Source organism: Pleurodeles waltl, chromosome 10, assembly GCF_031143425.1.
Source record: "Pleurodeles waltl isolate 20211129_DDA chromosome 10, aPleWal1.hap1.20221129, whole genome shotgun sequence".
Taxonomy (NCBI): Eukaryota; Metazoa; Chordata; class Amphibia; order Caudata; family Salamandridae; genus Pleurodeles; species Pleurodeles waltl.
The window spans coordinates 490,007,510-490,013,509 of NC_090449.1; the positions used below are offsets into that span (position 1 = coordinate 490,007,510).

Genomic DNA, 6,000 nt, shown 5'->3' on the forward strand with positions numbered 1-6,000 from the left:
GCTCGCCCTCCACTCATGAAATGTTGTTGCCTCCTGGGACGCTATTCGCGTGGGTAATGGACATGATCAGCAAGATCTTACTTACATTCCCTGCACAGTTCTGCACCAATCTGGCGCAGATTATAGTGAATGGTCAAAACACAGCAAATGAATCATCCACTGTGGTATGGACTCCACTGACTGCTTGGGCAGGGGAGATGGTACCAGCGGGTGCTTCGCTGCAACTCATGAATGAGATCCACAGACTTCTCTAGTAATGTGCAGGGTTCACTGATGGACCTGCCATTAGATGGCATCTTCCTCTTCAAAGGCAAGGCAGATGCGCCCTGAGTGCTTCAAAGAGAGCAGGACACCTCTGCACCAGTATCCTCAGCAGTTTCAACCCCTTTTCAGTCTCAATAGAAGCTTGGCGCAATGACATCGTAAAGTTTCTCTGCAACAAATGATTCCCCCAGACCTTTGTGGTCAGGGTTCTAGCAGAGAATGTCCAGGTCTCAGGGGCAACATACTGCTCAGTCCTCCACCTGTTACGCCACCAAACCACTTTAGCTTGCCCTTGGTGGGACAACGCCATCCCACTGGAGGCAAGATAAGGTTATTACCTCCAGTGGTGACACAGCATCACATCAGACACATGGGTGCTTCAGATCGTTCAGCAAGGATATGCACCACCATTCCTTTCATCTCCATTGCTTATACCACCTACACTAGAGCCGCTGTCGGAGGACCACTTTTCCACCTGACAGAAGGAAGACTTGGCTCTTTTTGACAAGAGTCACCAAGAGGGTATTTGTATCGGAACTAGGGACTAGATGTTACTCCCATTATTTCCTGGTGCCGAAGGACAGAGGCTATCATGCTAATGTTGACCCAAGTTCAATCTGCCCTGGATCCTGAAGGGTAGAATTGAATTTGCAGGACGTATATTTCCACATCCCTGTGTTACAGTCCCACAAGCATTACCTAGGGTTCAAGGTGGGGCACAAGCATGTAAGTTTTCTGAGCTTCCCTTCAGCCTCATGCGCGCACCTTGGCTGTCTAGAAAAAGTGATGGCGGTGGTCACAGCACATATTCGGAGGCTGGGAATACCAGTATTACTATACTCCAATAACTACCTGCTGAAGGTGGTCTCACTACAGTCAGACATAGACCAACTCCAGACAACAGTGAACCTCTTCACATCTTTGGGGTTCTCAATCAGTGTGCTGAAGTCACGCCTGGATTTTCCCCAGAAGCTTCCATGTATCGCTGCTGTTATTATGTGGTGCTTTTTTGAGCCATTCCACTTGCTCAACAAGCCCAGGACATTCAAGTTATGATCCTGATGCTTCAGCCTCTAATCTGAGTCTTGGTGAGAGCACCTCTGAGGCTTCTTGGCTTTCTTGCCTCCTGTGCAACATGCCAGATAGAACAGGTGGGATCCGAAGTTTCAGTGGGCTCAGTACCCTAGAAAACCTCTTGGATTCCATCTAGGGTTTGAAGGAGACAGCAGAAGATCTTCACTAGTGACTGCTCAACCATAAGTGACAGACCTTACCCATCCAGAATTTACGATTATGACAGGTGCATTGTTGCCGGGTTGAGGAGGCAATCTGGGAGAGGCGGAGTTCAAAGGATTCTGATCCCTGGCAGAGACCCACCTCTGCCTCAGTCTGTTGCCATTGCAAGCAATTGGCTTTGCACTAAATGGCAATTAGACTTGGAGGTGGTGCAGGGTATCTTCCAGCAATGGAAAGAATCCTGGCTCAATCTTTTTGCCATCGCTAAGAACACGCAAAGTCCAAGCCTTTGCGCGTCGGAGTACCCAAGGCAACTTTCCTCAGGGGCACTTTCTGCCTCAAGTGGACTACTGTATGCCTTCCTACCTCTCCCTCTCTTTCCAAAAGTTGTGGAAAAGATACACAGAACAGGCCCAAGTCTACTTCGTGTCTCTGGAATGTGCCAAGAAGGTATGTCCCCAGAATGTCTGGCCATGAGCATCTATCCCCTAATCAGGCTGCCACTTCAGGAGGAACTTTTGTCACAGCAGCAGAGCAGAATCCTAAACCTATGTCTGCACAATCTACACCTCCAAGCATGGAGATTGAACAGCAACAGCTGACTGCTTCAACCTTCCTCTCGAAGTAGTAAATGTTATTGTAGTAGCCAGACACTCATCCACAAAAAGCAATTATGCTGGACAATGGGAGAAGTATGTCGCTTGGTTTACCTCCAAGTAGAAAGAACAATTGCAAGCCATATTGTCAGATATGTTGCTGTTTGTGCTATCTTTGGCCCAACAAGACCTTGCTGTAACCATGGTTAAAGGTTATTTATCAGCCTTTTTACACATACCAGGTCATCCATCATTATTTAGATCAGTTTGTGATGTGTTTTCTGAAAGGGTTACTCCATGTTTCTCCCCAGATACTTTATGATGCCACAGTGAGACCTTAATTTGGTTCTCACATTCCTGATGTGCACCTCATTTGAGCTAGTGCACAGCTGCCCTCTGCGTCTTACAACTCTGAAAACAGTCTCCCATAGCAATAACATCAGTGTGCTGCATGAGTGATTTGCAAGCACTGTCTTACCAGCCACCATATACCAGCTTTTTTTCTGGGCATACAGATGCTACGAACTGGAGGGAGATTCCTGCCCATGGTTCCATATTGGACACTCCATCACCCGTTAGGCATTTTTTAATCCACCTCACCCCTCAAAAAAGAAAGAAAGGCTCCAGCGTTGGATCCCAAAAGAACGTTGAGCTTTTACATCAGTTGTGCGAAGGACCTTTGGGTGGACAGTCAGCTTTGTGATGTTCACAACAGCAAAGATGGGTAAAGTAGTACAGAAAATAATAATTTCAAGGTGGATAGCCTTCTGCATCAAAATCTCCTAGGCACTTGCCAAGAAGTAGCCCCGGGACCAAGATTGCTGCTACAGCGTTGGCATGTGGAGTCCTGTCTTAGACAACTTTCGGGTTGAGATGGAGGCGTCATGGTCATGAAGCACTAGTGCCTTTATAGCCAGATCCGTCGGGGGGGGGACATTTTGCCCGTTTAGTCCTGCAGGACTTTTTGGTCTGAGCCATTCTACAGACCCACCACCATCGGAGACACTGCTCTGGTATTTACTCACAAGGTGATAAATCTGCAGTTGGAAGTATCCTTTAGAAGACAAGATACTTATCTTAGGTAACATTCTTTTTGGTGGATACTCTATCCACAGATTTCTCACCAGCAGTCTCACCTCACCGTTATGCAGAACTGACTCTTTCTATCTTAAAAAGGTCCCAACTTAGAGATCTGCACAATGTAAGGCCTGGTCACCCGATGTTTCTGCGTCTTATGGCACAGACAGAATTCAAGAAACTGACATAAACGTGCATGGGTGGTGGTTATGTGCGGCTCCGGTGTCACTTCCAGGGTGGCACGGTGTCAATGCAGATGCGCCCAAAGCCACTGACAGACGCACGCTGGAATTGCTGGTAAAATATCTCTGGATCCAGCCTAGGGATCTTCAAAAGGTGAGGATTCAGCAGTTAGATTGAGCATCCACCAGACAGACCTTTCACGAAAATAAGCAACATGCTTTTCCTGCCATTCCTGAGAACACCTACACATAGGGACGTTCTGCAGGAATCCTGCACTTACTGTGGAATTATGTACACTCCGTTATATGTCTGTCTCCCTGGTGTTGTAGATTCTCAGATGTTCCTGAGGAATCATGTGGAAGTCGGCATTCCCAAGTGTCTGCAGAAATCCTGCACACATAGCCCTTACTCCCCAGAGATCCTACACTGCTAGACATCCCCAGTGGATCTAACACTGCTAGGCATCCCAGAATGTCTGTGGTTGGTGTAACTGAGTAGTACCTAATGGCCTTTTTTCTTGCAGGTGACGATAACCCATGATTCTTCAGTGCCAACTCCCATCTCCCACGGATGCCTTCCTGCACCCAACAACATGACTACCTGCTTTGCCTCAAAAGCTGTGGGGGCTGACTTGAAGATGATGCTACTATGCTCATGCTAAGGAACTGTACCAACCTGTCTCCCTGGTGCATCTTACATCACAGACATGCCATTGCCTTTTTTCCATAAAAAACGTAATCATGGGAGTATATAATAGGAACAGAGAACTTATTCACCTGTAATACTAGTTTTGCAGCTTGGTACATGGTATAGATTCCTGTGGTTTGCACACTCCTTCCATCTGATAGTTGTTATTTGTATAGTTCTTAAAAGTTTTGAGAAAAACTCTAAATTCTACTCACTCAAACACGGATAACAGGGCTCTGAATTCTAGGCCAGGGGTTTGCGTACAAATTTTTAAGCAGTTAGCCAATAAGTTGTACAGCTCCTGTTCCTATTGTACATATCATGTATAGATTTTGAATATATTATTTATAATATGTGTGAAAGCAAAGAGGCCAATTTTGACCTATTTTTCAGTAGTGATGTTATAGATTATATACATATATTTTTGTTTAAAATAAATATATATTGTTCCTTGCTGACCTCAAATGTAAGGAAGGTCAAAAAAGGATTTAACACTTTTGGGATGTAATAAAGATATAAACAAATCTTATTCTGCTACATTTTTCAGTCAGAAAAATGGGATTGCTTGTGTAGTCAACCGCAGCACCATCCATGTCCTGGATTCTGACAAGAGTCTCGTGGTTTGTCTAAGAGTTGCTTGTTTCAGTACCAAAAAAGGTGACTGGTTTGCAAACTAATATGACATCTTATTTTTTTTTTCTTTAAAGAAGTGGATGTGAGCATTAAGCGTAACTTAACTGAACCGGTAACCATAATAGTATAGAAACTAGCATTGACATAGGTCTGACTTAAATGTGCTGCACCCACAAAAGCGTGCAGCCCAGTCTGCATTCACAAGGTCATATCACACCCTGCAACTACCATGAAGTCACACACCCCATCTCCTGCACACCACTCACACCCACCACTCAGTCTGCACCCCATATTGTGCACTTTTACACCATACAGTCCATGCCCAAACCTACCGTTCACCCACCTGACCATGCAGTCAGACACCACTTATGCTGACCACTCACCTTGTACACTCACACCATCTATTCACACAACACTTACTCTCAACTCACACACCTGCCCACATACCTCTCACCCTCCACTTACACTGACCTGTCATTCTGACTCACAACTTACAATGCACACTGAAACACTGCTCACCCTGCACTACTCACTTGGCACACTCACCTGCTGTGACATCACTGTTATGCTATGCAGATTTATACAGTGCCTGGGAGGGTATCTTGGCACTGAGCTGGTGTGGACCTAGCCAAACCTTGGGCCTACTGGAAAAGCCAGGCCTTCAGCTTCTTGAGGAATTCAAGAAGTAAGGAGGAGGCTCTAATGTGTAGGTGAAGATCGTTCAATGCCTTTGAAATGATGTAGAAGGCCCGACCACCAGCACTGGTTTTCCATTTGCCTGGGATGTTTGCAGGTAGAAGCCTGGATGAGCGGAGGTATCTGGAAGGTTTGTGAAAGCTGGTGCGATTGTTAAAGTATTCTGGGCCAGTATTATGTAGTTCCTTGAAAATGTGGTTGAGGACTTTGAATTGTGCTCGTTTATGTAAAGGGAGCCAGTCCAGATCCTTCAGGTGTGGTGTGATATGAGTTCAGATTGGGAGGTTCAGAGTGATTCTGGCTGACGAGTTCTGAATGGTCTGCAGCCTTCTGGTGAGATTTTTTGTTAATCCCAGTGTAGGAAGCTGGCTCTGTATTTACTAACCAAAGTAAGGCATAGTGTGCACAGAGTCCAGTGGATTCCCAGAGGCTTTACAGAGGCTAAAGTAGAAAATACTAATGCTCTCTTTTGTGGTAGTGTTGTCGAGCAGTTAGGCTTATTAGAAGGTAGTACTACGCATTTGTGGTACACACACAGACAAGAAATGAGGCACACACCTAATGACTAACTCCAGGCCAATGTTTTATGTATCAAGAAACTATGCGTTGGTACTTTATTTCTAGATCC

General features: G+C 45.5%; 1 protein-coding gene across 13 annotated transcripts in view; it reads left to right on the forward strand.

Moving 5' to 3' along the window:
- The window catches only part of LOC138261643 (uncharacterized), a 1,036,964-nt gene extending 1,032,392 nt beyond the window's left edge, over window positions 1-4,572 (forward strand). For all 13 annotated transcript variants that reach the window (XM_069210793.1, XM_069210797.1, XM_069210802.1 and 10 more), the window contains one exon: window positions 3,880-4,572. The gene's annotated coding sequence lies outside the window, so the exon portion shown is untranslated. The remainder of the gene's footprint in view (window positions 1-3,879) is intronic.
- The last annotated feature ends 1,428 nt before the right edge of the window (window positions 4,573-6,000 follow it).